The following is a 14619-nucleotide window of genomic DNA, read 5'->3' on the forward strand; positions in this document are numbered from 1 at the left end:
GAAACTGTACATGGAGTGAATATACCAATTTATTTTATACAAATATGCTTTACACCTATCTTTTCTCCTCTTTATGGATATTGAGGTAAAAATGAGGTCATTGTAAAAATAATTCACTTACTAACTTAATAAATATTCATTAAATATACCTATTAAATTCTATACACAGTCTTTAACATACAGGATATATTATTATTAAAGGAAAATGATCTATCTTCAAGAATAATCAAACTAGAAAGGGAATTAATTTTAAATACTTTTACAAATGCACATATTAATACAAATTCTCAACAGAGGAGAGGACACAATGGTCTGATAAACAATTATAGCAGTGAGACCTTCTCATAGAAGAAGAGAGAAGAGTCATGAAGGCTTCTGTAAAAAAAACCCAACATTTAAGATGAATTCCAAAGCATGAGTAGAGATTGGCAAAATTGAAGGGAAGTGTATTTCACATAAAATGAACTATGTAAAATCACCATGACAAGAGTGTCTCTTATTTTTTTTTTTTTTTAAGAGTGTCTCTTATGTACCACTTCAACTTCTCTTAGCTTCGTCTGTTTGTTGCTCCACCAGCTCTTGTGTGGATCAGATCTGAGTGGTTTTGACTGACCTCATGCAGGTATTATCTAATTGTGCCTCATCTCAGACACCTGCCATGTGTTTTGCTTCCAATCTGTGACTTCCCTTTTGCTGCCACTGGACTCTACTTATGGTTCATAAATGTACAATTTGTAAGGGCAGGGAGTTTAACACCTTTTGGGTCAAAGCTTTCACCATTGGAAATATGAAGCTCATGATTAAATTTCTCCCCACTTTTTCCTATGTCATGGATTGTATGAAAACGCTTGTTTAAATTCCTTCTTTTAGGTTGTCCCATGGGATTAAGAAATCAGTCACACTTAATGCAGACTAGCTTAATAACAAAACTTCATAACCTCTCCCTCATCTCCTTTGCTTTCTTGGTCCTGCTCCTGAGGCCTGTACTTCCTAATAAAGCAATAACACAAAGTCCTTTGATTTAGTTTCTGGAAAATCTAAGTTAAAAAGGGGATGTTCCAAGAAAGGCTGCTGTGTTAAGTCCTGATCACATGAAAAAAAAAATCCATTCTAACTAGTTTCAGCAGAAAAGGATTTAATTGTCTTACATCAGGTCCTCAGAGGGATCACAAGTTTTTACATCATATGGAGTACTCAAGACTTCTCGTGTACAAGCAAGCCTGTCTTAGAGAATCTGACCAGCTTTCCTCAGGACCACACGAGTCACCCGGTGAATGACAGCAGTCAATATTAAGGCATCCATTACACAAGTGTAACACACTAACATGCCATGGTTCATCACTTGGGAAGCTCTAGCTAACAGATTCATAGGGAGTCTGAGGAAACAATGCTAAGATGAACATTCAAGATGACTCCCAGAGTCATATGTGGAATGAACCACCCATGGGAGCTGCTGTTTCTGGACAATGTCAACATTGGAAGTTAAAGAAACCACTTTGCTCCATCAGGAAATTGCTACTATAGTTACCAGCTACCTATGGCTGGTAAGTATACCATTTGCAGGAGGATAAAATGTGAGTTTCACCCTGTCTCTTCCCTAAGAGCAAGTTGTAATATATATTTATAATTCTATAACTAAACTGTAATGATAGATAGATAGATGGATAGATATACACGAACACACACACACACACACACACACACCTCTCAAATGCATATATATGTATACTAGAAGGCTCAAAATATACTGAACAGTTTATAGTATCTAACATAGTCCACCCTCTTGGTTAGTCAAAATTATATAAAAGCCTCTTTCAAAAAAAGTTAAAAGCCAGTTTTTCTAGACACTTACTCCAGTGAATGCCATCGTATTCTTTGGGGAAGGGTAGAAGGTAGAAGGAAGGGCAGCCCCTGTGGCTCAGTGGTTTAGCGCCACCTTCAGCCCAGGGCTGGATCCTGGAGACCCAGGATCGAGTCCCAATCCGGCTCCCTGCATGGAGCCTGCTTCTCCCTCTGCCTTTGTCTCTGCCTCTCTCTCTCCCTCTCTGTGTGTCTGTCATGAATAAATAAGTAAAATCTTAAAAAAAAGAAACACTTAAAAAAAAAAAAAGAAGGTAGAAGGAAGACTGTGGTTCTTATGATGTCTGCCTAGTCCCTCCTCAAAAGTTTATGCCTCTCTTTTTTTCAAGGGGCTCTGAGTCTGTGAACTGACTCAACCTTGGGATTTGGGGGAGGGTTATGAATTATCATTTGACTTCATTTGCCATAGACTGTTCCCTTCATTCCTTCCTTTTTTACCTATAGATTTGTGAGGACTTTATTATTAAGTTTTCCAATGTCGGTCTTATATAATCTTATGAGGAATTGGACTATGCAGAGCATCCCTCCTTATTAAAACTTATTAGGCCATATGATAAGCTGTTGTTCATAGAAATGGCCTAACATCTCTTTCATTAGGAAGATAATAGTTCTCACTACAATCACTCTTTTAAATAACAGCATCTTTCTTGCCTACATTTCTGTTCAGAGATAGGGTGCTCTCTCATCAGTATTTTGCAAAGTCTTGGTGGATGCAGTTACTCTAAATCTTGTGAGGGACCCAGGTATGGGGCTGAATGAGTAGGTTGTATATGATAAATATATTTTATATTCAAGTAAATGAATTTTTTTGATTAATTCTTCTGTATTTATAAGAAATGTCTAATGTCTTAAAATAATTTAGCAAGGTAATGTTTTGGTTTTGACTTCAGTTAACTAACTTAGCAAACAATTAAATCCGTTGAAGACAGAATCTTTGTCAAGTGTTCTGAAACTTGTGGCTCAATCTGTATTATATTTCTCCCTCGGATTAGTAGCCTAACAATCTATTTTAGTGTCTTGAAAATTATTGTTTTTCATATATTTTGTATGAGGTTTTTTTAGGGGCAAGAGGGTAGGATTTTTTCAAGCAGAAAACGTAAATCCACCTCTTGCTTCTTCGTCATTTTAGATGGAAGGGGGATAACTTCATGAAGTGATTCTTTTTTTATATATCTAAAGGATCAACCTACATGTATCATAATGGGTGGATTAATGTGCTATAAGGAGTAAAAGCAGAAAGATCAGTTTGGAGCCTATTCTGTAAGAAAAGGGAATTGAAAATGCTGGTTAGACTAGAAAGGTGACTGTGTTAATAGAGACAGATATGATTATATTTTAAAGGTAGGTCATCATGATAATCATGAAAAGTAGTTTTCATCTTTTAAATTTTTTCACACTACCAGAAAGTAGTATAAATTGCATATTAAAAAATTACAGGCCAATCTTTGTATGCCATAACTAGTAATGAGAATGTATTAAATACTAATGGCCTAAAAAATTTTTTTTTCATTAGATAGTAAGATTCAGCATTATCAAACTTGAAAACTTGAGCATTTATTGTAATGAAAGATGGGCCCTATTTTCAAAGACATTAAATGGGAAAGTTAGAAATTAATGGATTCTAAAAAACTCTCTTAGTATCTGTAAACTGATTTACTAAATTTAGAGACATACTTAAATGAGTTATACAGTATGCCATTACTCTCAGATAATAATGTATATATTTATAATTTATTGGCATCTCAGTGTTATAAATTTAATTTTCAGGATTTTTATTCATCATATCATAAAACAGAACTTGGAGTTTGAACTTGGTGATAAGGATAGCAATTTATTTGATTGCATATCCTCCAAGCCACACCATCAAGCAATAGAGGAGATTATCTGAAAAATTTTATAATTCAACACTATATAAATTATATAAAATAATTTACATCAACAAAGGCAAATTATACATAATGGGGGGAAAATCCTATATTTTGAAGAAACTTAATAGGCAGGTAGATAGATCTATTTGTAGATGTAACAATATATACTTTCTGATAAGTATAATTATGCAGTAACCTTTTTATATTATTGGTTTACAATTTAAATACTGATTTTTCTTATACCACACTTGAATAGCCTTTATCTCTAGAGCATTCATGACATTTTTTTTTTCTTATAACTTCTCTTAGGCTGAGCAGTAACAGCTCTATCATTCTTTCTAATTTTTGCTACATGTTGCTTATCAAAAGTTTTTGTTCTTCTTTAGACACCTTCTTAAGCAAATGTTGTTTCTGCCTTATAGCTATTTCAGGCTCCATTTGACCTGACACAAATAAGATATACTCATACTGCTTTAAGTATCCCCTTAAGTTCTTGCTTTATTTTAAAGAAAACTATGTAAAGTAGGTGATTTTTAAATATTTTTTCCTATAATTATTTATACTCACTAAAATGTTGAAGTACATGTATATATTTTAAGTTGAATTATAATGCTTAAAAATAGTATTTTTATCTCTTTCTTTAACCCATTTTTTCCTTACCTAATTATCAACTGATGGTTCCAGATTTATTTACAGAGTGAGTTTCTATTGATTGAGAAGGAGGTGAGATATAAGATAAAAAATGTAAGATACATATGATCCAGAATATGAATATTAAGCATTATTTCCAATGTGATGCACTCGATTATAAATGGCACACAGAATTTACAGCCTCTTTTTGCTTTGACTTCCACTAATGTCTTAAGATATTAAGAAGTCAATTACTTAAATAACCCTTGATTATTCAAAATGATAAATTGAAAGTTTAACATATATTTTAAAATATGTGTTCTCATTTCTAATGATAGCTTATAATAATTATTTCTGAACATTAAATAAAGATATTAAATTGTCTTTCTTTTAAATTGAATTAATATGAATTGGATTTAGATTCTGCAGGAAAAAAGTGCCCCCAAAGAATCAACATACATAAAATTTAAATGTCCTTAACAGCATACAATCTATCAGATCTTTCATTGGATCTCAGCAGTTAACTTGGCTCATCCCAATTTGTTCTGCATGAATATGTACATCTCAATCTACACAATAAGGATAGTAACCAAATGTATTGCAATGTACATGACAGGCCCACTCAACCAAAATTATGTCCTTCATCTTCTACAACTGGTAAATGTCCTGTTACGCATTGCTGAGAGTGACAATTTGTGTCTATGATCTGAATGTAGAATCTGACTTCATTTAATGTGTAAACATCAATAGGTCTGTACATTTTATCACTTGCTGACATTTATCAGACCTAAATACCATATACATTGAGGAAACTGTTTAATTGGAAACTGTGCCAAAGTTCTTGCTGAGATATGTTCTAATTATACATTTAACCTGAAATTTGTTCCTGTTGTATCTTCCCTCATTTCATTGTCAACTACATCCAGTGAGGAGAAAATAAAATTGTAACAATATTGTACCATATATGAATGAGAGAAAGACACAGAAATTTGATCACATTTTTAGAACGCAGATAACAGATTGCTCTATGTGGATAAAGCAGAATGGTGGAAGGTGCAGGCCTCTGAAGAGATGAAATTAGGCTTCCAACCTGTCACAAATGATGGTGAGAAGACAGGACTGCAACTCTTAGGAGGAATGTTTGAAGATAGTAATATTTGATTAAATAAATGTGTGTATGATAAAAACAAACAAAAAATAAATTCCAGTATGAACAGAATACACGGATAGACAATAAATTATAAAAAAATATTTGCAATGCTGCAGATAGAGTTATTATCTCTGATTTATAATAGTACTTGATAAATGAAAAGAAGAGTGTTAAATATTAGAAAATCTACAAAGTATCTGAAGAGGCAATTCACAAATCCTAATGAAAAGATACTTAAGCTCATTAGTTTTTAGAGTAATGCAAAGTAACAATGAGTTTTTTTTTTTTTTAACAATGAGCTTTCACATTGGAATCAGACTAGCAAAAATGTAAAACTCTTTTAATATATTTTTGGTGGAAGAGTATGCGTGTACAAAGGTGTTGTCACATATTGCTCATGTAAATGTAAATGTTTACAGCTTTCTAGTAATAGTTTGGGAAATATATATGTAGGAATATTTTATTTAATACATCAACCTCATTCTTGGTAACCTATCCCACAGGTACAATTGCACCAGTCTGTAAGGACACAAGCGCAATTATATTATGGTGACATTGTAGTTACAGAGAATCCTGGAATGAAGTGTATTTCTATTGATAAGAGAATAATTGTATAATGATAATATTATGGTGTAGTCACATATTAGAATATCATGCATGAATCAGAACAGTGAATTGGAAATATATCAAATGATTTGAAGTAATAGTATAAGTTATAATTGAATTAAGAAATGAACACACGTGGGATGTCTGAGTGGCTCAGTGGTTGCGTGTCTGCCTTTGGCTCAAGTCATGATCCCAGGGTCCCAGGGTTGAGTTCCGCATCAGGATCCCCACAGGGAGCCTGTTTCTCCCTCTGCCTATGTCAGTGCCTCTCTCTGTGTGTCTCTCATGAATAAATAAATAAAATCTTAAAAAAAAAAAAGGAATGAACACATGTGCTGACTATAATCTCATTTAGAATGAGAATAAATCCTTAGTGTAAACATGTTTATAATTATATAATATTATAATATGTATATTAAAGAATGTATAATTACACTAGCACAGAAAATGGTACAGAATATAAAATATCCTTACATTGATTGTGTTTTTGTGTTTGTGTTGAGTGTGGGTGTGAATGACTTGTGAGGAATGTAAGGAAAAGGTAAGAAAAAAGGCATGGAAAATTAAAACAGTAAAAAAATCATAAAAAAACCCACATCATTATGTATGATATTATGCCATGCATGGATTTACACAAATAATTGTGCAAGTAATGCTTTTTAGGAGGATATGGAAGAGAGTGAGCACTTCAAGCTGAGGAGTTAAAGAAAGTGGACTGAACACAATTACCTTCTGATAATCCATTAAATATTGTCCATAATGTCACAACTACATGAAGAGTGGGAAAAAGATGTAACAGACTAGAGATCTGATCACGTCTCTAAAGGTAGATAACTGATTGCTCTTTGTGGATGAAGCAGAGTGGTGGAAGCTGCAGACCTCTGTAGGAATGAATTAGGCTTTCAACCTGTCACAAATGGTGGTGAGAAGACATGGATGTTAACTCTAAGGAGGGATGTTTGAAGGAACTGAAGCTACTTAGGGAAATAGTTCTTGGGAAACCACAATGAATCTCTCTCTATTTGAACTACCACCTTGTGGACTAATTATTTGACTTTTAACATCCACATACTGATTCAAAAAAATAGCATGTTAATCAAATAAAACAAGCCTAATAAAAAAAATTGTGTGTTAGAGCCAATGGTTCTATAGAAGCATAAAGTGAAGTGAGCATTTGCCCTTGGAACTTGGATGCATTTGATTTCCCATCACATTGCCTTCTATATCCTATGATTATTATAACTCCAGTCTTTTTCTTCACTTAAACTTAGAGATAAAATCAACTGCCTATATATTCTAAATATATTTACATAAGTATTTTATGCTAAATAAAACTTTTTATCGTAAAGATGTCTGAAAAGGAACTATTATATCAACATACTCAAAATTTGTATACAAAGAAATTATGCATAACAAATGGTCAGTCTTGCGTAATTGGGGCACCATAAGTTAATGAAGGGGTTAATAGATGCCACTGCCACCAGGAAGAAAGTGAAAATTAAGATAGTTCTTCCACATATGTCTTAGACTCTTTAGGATCTAACTGGGTCCTTACTATGATTAAAAGGGAGAATTTTTTTTTTTTCAGTGAGGAGAGGGGCGGGGATGAAAAACAGAATAAGAAGTATGAAAATTAACATGCGTGTCTTCATTCTTGTACCTTAACTAATCAATAATGTAATTAATAATGCATACATCATAACACTTAAAATAGGTGAGTTTAAATCACTAAATAGTTGCAAATCCCATTTAAAGTATGTGATTTCATATTCCCAAATATGTCCAGCTACAGGCCAGGTTAATTCAGGAAAGGGTAGTTTTTTTCTGGTATAGTGAAAAAGGATTTTAAAAAGACAAATCTGTCTTTAAAATTTAGATGACCAAGTAAAGTAATTATTGAAAAATGAGGACTTCATGAACAGCATTTTCTTGGAGTGTACAATGGGTATGAAAATGAACTGGAAAGAGAAGAATTTGGAGTCCTGCTTAGTATATTCAGTTGAGACTATACGAATTTATTTGCTTTTGCTTTTGGATTAACTTTTATCTCCTCTACTAATCTGTGAGCTCGATGAAGATAAAGCCCGTGCATAATCTGCTCAGCAATATATTCCCCCTATCCAGCACATTGCCTAACCTTTAGCAGAGACCCAATTCTTTTTTTTTTTTTTGAGACCCAATTCTAAAGTAGTAAAAGCATTAATAAGAAAACTGTAATATAACTGTTTGCTCAATAGGATGGTGTGAATCATCATTGAAATAAATGACCAGCACTTTGTGACATGTGCCATTATTATTAGATGCCTAGTAAGTGGATATTTAAGTGCAGTTATGTGGTTACTCCTTTGAAATTATTAAATAGTCACATAAAGAGTAAAAGATCACATATTCAAACCAAATTAAAGCTATTTTTAAATTGAATATAGATGTATACAGCAGGCTAAAGAGAGATATTAGGAAGGAGGGAGTCTCTAAAGCTAATAAGGCTAACTTCTGAAGTTTGCAAAAGTGTGATAATATAATAGCAAGCAGAAAGCTAAGGTGAAAGGGACAAAGTTTGAAAGAGATACCTGGTAATATTTCCAGCCATAATAAAATAATTTGGCTACATGATTATAAGTAGTTTATTAGAATTTAAGCTATGTAAATTCAAGGACATCATCCATCCTGATTTTCATTTCTACAGAAACTGGAAGGAAATCTGGCAGGTATTAAATGCAGAATAAATATTTGTTGAGTCAATTAATTAAATTGCTCTCCCTTGCACATTACCTTAATTGTATATCTTCAATTTAGAAAAGAAGCTTAACTGTAATATATATGTTTAATAAGTATATATTACATAATTAAGTGTATATACTTTATATATAAATATATAGCTTAAATTATAGCATAATGAGTCATTTTAATGATAATATTAAACATTAATACACTTAAATTTTACTTCTCTATTTCCTGTTACACTAATTTCATCTTTTTAATGTTGTTGATTTTGTTTATTACTCTATGGATAAATCAACTAATCCTTTTTCCTACATGTATTTTTACTCCCTTGGGCAATGAAATGGGTTAATGATGTGAAGATTTCAAGACACGAATCCCAATATGCATTACACATTAGGAAAACAAATATTAAAATGTAAATATCATGAAACACTAAATTTTATCCTATGAATATTCCCACAAATATGTATTTAAACCACACTTTTCCAGGTAAGTCAATAACTATAAACTTCTTTACAGACACAGTGTTCCTGTAGTAGACTCACCTCACAATCTGTAGCAATATTCAATCTCTATTCTCCACAGGTGAAGAATTTCATCATCTTAATAAATCCAGAAAGTAAGAAAGGATTATTTAAAATAAATAATTATTTTTTTAAAAAAGAATATGACTTATAATATTAAATTTTGATTTTATAAACATTTGAGAAATTGGATAAAAGTTATCCTTATCTATAAGTTTACATATTCTGAACCAAACTAGATGATGAGACTAAATTTATTCTAAAATTGTGGGTTATTTTCTCCTGTTTTCCTTTTTGTTTGAAATATTTCTGGCTACAGATAATTTTTTGTAGCAGGACTGAGTGGTGAGATTATATTCTTAGGGGAGTTCAGAGCCCTCAATAGCTGCTGAATGTTCGGTAACTTCTGTTGAGATGCCTGCAGTGATGATTCAAGCTGTCAACAGGTGCTGTTAAGCATTAATCCCTAGATCCCTTACACTGAATCCTGGCACCCAAATTCAAATCAGTGGATGTTCCTTGCTTGTTTCATTTTGTTTTAGAAACTTCTCCAGCCTGAGGTATTTATATTCATTAAATAAATTTTGCTGACTGCCTGTAGATATAGCAGGTGCTGTGTTCACTGTTAATTCACAAAGATGAACAAAACAGTCTTTAAAGATAAGGAGCTAATAGATTTGTAGGAGGCAGACAGAAAAATAAACATCTATAAAATGATATATAGGTTGGTATAGAGTTAGATACAGGATTTTTAAGGAAGTTAATGGAAAGTGACACATTTCAGGTTGGTAGGTAGTGGGAGAACTGAGGAAGACAAGAATGATTAAGATATTCTAAAGCCTAAACTGAGTCTGAAATTTAAGAAATGAATAGTAATGAACTTGGATAAGTGGAAGTAGGAAAGATTAATAGAGTGGATTGCATGAAAGAAAGAAGAAAAAGAGAATAAATTTTACTTTTTTGCCATTCTGAAAGAAACATAAGATTTTTCTTTTCAATTAAAGCTGAATGTCAAAGAGTTTGGTAGGGTTTATAAATAACCAACTGACTATTTACAGATTCTCACAATGAATGCATTCATCTTACACACATTTATGGTGTTCCCACTCTGTGAATTAGATATTATGCTAGTGGTGTGATTAGAGTCCTAAACAAGACTAACAAGCCCCTGCCATATTGGAGCTTGCATTTGAGAGAGAGTGACAGATAATACAATAAACAAGCAATTCAATCATATTTAATGGGAGTGGAGGGTTCTTTAGATTCACCAAGACATGCTGGACCTTGAGAAACATGCTAAGCTAAGAGCCAGAGGAAGAATATTCCAGTCATGGAAAAGGACAAACAAAACCCCTGTGACATAAATATCATGTTGAATTAGCTGTAATTCTCAGATTTTAGCATACATCAAATCACATATATTGTATAACTGAAATGTGCTAAGAGAGTAGAATTAAATGCTTTATCACACATATACAAAAACAAATATGTGAGGTGATGAAATGTTCATTAACTCAAAGGGGGGAGCCCTTTCACAATACATATGCATATCAGATCATTATGTTGTACACTTTAACTATTTTGTAACTTTACTTGCCAATTATACCTCAGTAAAGCTGAGGAAAAAAATCATATGGAAGACTTGTGAAAAAACAGTTGTTTGGCCCCTCAGCTAGAGTTTTTGAGACAACAGACTTGGGAGAGACTAGAGAATTTTCATTTCTGTAATAGTCCAGGGACTGACTATACTGGGAGAGCCACTGGGTTAGAGACACTGAAAGAGGTCTATGTGGCTATTGTGCACAAAGGATAATTTTATAAGCTGAAAAGGTTGAGCGTAATTCTATAAACTGAAAGTGTCATAGCAGTCAGATCACATAGACTCATACTGACCACAATAATTTGAGTTTATTCTAAGTGCCATGTGAAGACATTGAAGGTTTTTCAGCAGAGTAGTATTATGACCCAATTTACATTTTAAAAGTATCATTCCGGTTTCTATTAATAAAATGTGTCATAGTGTTGAAAGAGGTAAAATAGAGAGACTTATAGAAAATCACTGTAGTAGTCTAGATGAGAGAGAATAGCTTTTTGTGCAAAGAACGTGTCAGCAAAAATGAATTTGCTCAAAGAACAAATGTGGGGATTGACCAAAAGGGAGAATTTAATAATGACTCTTAAGTTTGGGGGTTGAGCATCTAGTGGCTCTATTAATGGGGAGAGAATAAAAATAGAAAAGTTCAATAAACATTCTCTTCCATTGTTAATGTTGTGAGACCATGACCACACTATAGTAGTGTGTAATGTTGTGAGACCATGACAATATTGATTTAGAAGTTGTGTAAAGAAACATAAAGATGATTGATTACCTGACAAGAGGAGATTTTGTTCAGAGATGTTGATAGAATCCTGGTTATAGTTGTCTAAAGAAAAAATAAGAAAAGTAGGCAACTGAGGAAAATACCTGTTGGTAAAACTTTCAAGATTATTTTTTTGGCAAAAAAAAAATGGACTAGTAACTAGAAGAAATTGTGGGTTCACTGCAGATTTTTAAGTTGAGAGATACCAAAATTAACTTCTGTATTTGTGGAAATGGTCAGCAGAGTAGGAAAGACTGATGTATGGTATAAAAGAAATAATGAAATCCCTGGAGAATGTTTTAGAAAATGGACTCCAAAGACAAGTGGAGACTAGCTTTTGATAGAATAAAGATCATTATTTTTCTTGAAACTGGAATCCAGATCGAAAATATGTTGCAGGTTGATACTAAGTTTGTTAGTAGAATTAAGATAAAAGATCATCCATTTGGTTTCCATTTTTCTCGGTAGAATATAATGTAAGGCTATGAGTTGAGAACAGATGAAAGAGATGAAGTTTGAAATAATTATCATGGATGTTAGACAGGTGAAATCATTTTGTAATTTTCATAGAATTTCATGGCAGTATTGAGCATTCGAAGTATGGAGTCATGAATTTAAATTGAACACATGTAGTCAGTATTCACTTTACCCAACAATTTTGAATATTGAAATGAAGGCAGAGAGAGAAAAATACTTGGTTTAAATAAGAGTTAAGATTTTGCTTGTAGTATAACAGAGGAAATGAAGGGAAACAATTGAAATATGTAGAAGGGGATGATTATAGTATTATACCATGGAATATAAGCTGGCAAGGTGAGAAACAATGACTAGAATAAATAGTTAATAGTAAATGATAGGTCAATGGATCAGGAGGTCTATGAACAGTTAAACTATAGTCATAGTTTAGGCATAGAGTCAGGGAACTAGAATATCAAATATACCCTTGATAAAAATGTCCATATAATAATTAGATTCTCTTGAAATACATTTTGCCCTCTTCCAAAGTTCCAGTAAGATATGCCTGACAGCAATTCAAATGTAGCATGTAAACCCTGATGTGGAGACATGATATTGGGGATTAGTACTAAAGAGAAAAACAGAGAAGAAGAAAAAAATCAGAGAAAAAGGAAAAGGAACACAATGATTCATTTCTTTTTTTAACATTATTTGGTCATAAAAGTTTATTTTATAAATTTGTGTTCACCGTGTTTAGCCTCAGATAAATATTTTACCACTTCCCTTAGTAGAGCAGGACAGAAAATAAATGTATGGATATTTCTGTACATTATTTATCATTAAATATGTATATAATTAAGAATAAAATTTAACTGTACCATTCTCATTCATTAGATAGTGCAAGTTACAATCAACATGATGAACTCATTTCTTGCCTTTCTTAATTTCTAAGATAGAAGGTCCTCTTGGGTTTTATTAACTGTAGTTTCTGAAAAGGCTTAAATACCAATAACACAAGATTGGTAAGTAAATGCTGTTAAACCTTTATTATTAAGTGCTTTGAACCATGACAAATGATACTGTAGAAGTACAATTATTTACATGGAAATATTGTCATGATGTGCTACTGAGAGACAAAAATATCAGCTTGAAAAAGAGTCGGTGAAGTATAATTTCAATTTTTTAAATGTTTGACTATATTACTGTGTATGGATGTACATATGCATGCAGGGAATAATTTGGATACACACATATAATTAACAGTTATCTCTAGGTAATATAATATTAATTTAGTACTATCTTTTCCTTCCATACTTTCTATTTTCTCCAATGACTATGTGTTACTTAAAAAATTTGGCAGGTTTATTTTTAAATCTTAAAAATAAAGTATTTTAAAAGCAGTTCTCAAAGACACTATATTCCAGCAATTGCACTACTAGGTTTTTACTGAGAGGACACAAAAATACTAATTCAAAGGGATAAATACACTCAATGTTTATAGCAGCATTAGCAACAATTGCCAAGTTATGGAAAGAGCCCAAATGTCCACCAACTAATAAATGGATAAGGAAGAGGTGATATACATATACAATGGACTATTAGCTAAAAAAAAAAAAAAAAAAAAAAAAAAAAAGGAAAGAAAAAGAAAAAAAGGAATGAAATCTTCCCATTTCCAGTGATGTGGATAGAGCTGGAGAGTATCATGATAAGCAAAATAAATCAGTCAGAGGAAGACAAATACTAAGTGATGAGTACTATGATTTCACTTATATATGGAATTTAAGAAACAAAACTAATGATCCTAGGGGAAAAAAGAGAGAAAACAAGAAACAGACTCTTAACTATAGAAAATAAGATCATCGTTACCAGAGGGAAGATTGGTGAGGGAATGGGTAAAATGGATGATGAAGATTAAGGAGTACACTTGTGAGGAGCACCAAGTGTTGCACGAAGTGTTGAATCACTAAATTGTACACCTGAAATTAATATTACATGGTATGTTAACTAACGGTAATCTAAATAAAAACTAAAAAAAGATACTATATTCCTTACTTGACTTTGATCTCCATATATTATACTGGATGCTTTGCTCCCCAAGCCATGCTAATCAAGAGATTTTTATAACCACATTAAAAAAGTAGTATTCAGGGCAGCCCAGGTGGCTCAGCAGTTTAGTGTCATCTTCGGCCCAGGGCCTGATCCTGGAGACCCGGGATCGAGTCCCCACATCGGGCTCCTTGCATGGAACCTGCTTCTCCCTCTGCCTGTGTCTCTGTCTCTGTCTCTGTCTCTCATGAATAAATAAAAAATATAAAAAAGTAGTATTCAATTGAAAAGTACTAAATATATGTGAGTATTTCTCTATTAGGACAGAAATGATATCTCATGGGAAATACACATGGGATTCATGTGTACGAATCCTTTCCATTCCATATTTCTTA

At 32.6% G+C, this 14619-nt stretch overlaps 1 long non-coding RNA gene across 2 annotated transcripts in view; it reads right to left on the minus strand.

Annotated features, from left to right (window-relative positions):
* The window catches only part of LOC112678796 (uncharacterized), a 246025-nt gene that overhangs the window by 60492 nt on the left and 170914 nt on the right, over positions 1-14619 (minus strand). For both annotated transcript variants that reach the window (XR_007404977.1, XR_007404978.1), the window contains exon 9: positions 9384-9440. This is a non-coding gene — a long non-coding RNA (uncharacterized LOC112678796). The remainder of the gene's footprint in view (positions 1-9383; positions 9441-14619) is intronic.

This window comes from Canis lupus, chromosome 22 (assembly GCF_003254725.2).
Source record: "Canis lupus dingo isolate Sandy chromosome 22, ASM325472v2, whole genome shotgun sequence".
NCBI lineage: Eukaryota > Metazoa > Chordata > Mammalia > Carnivora > Canidae > Canis > Canis lupus.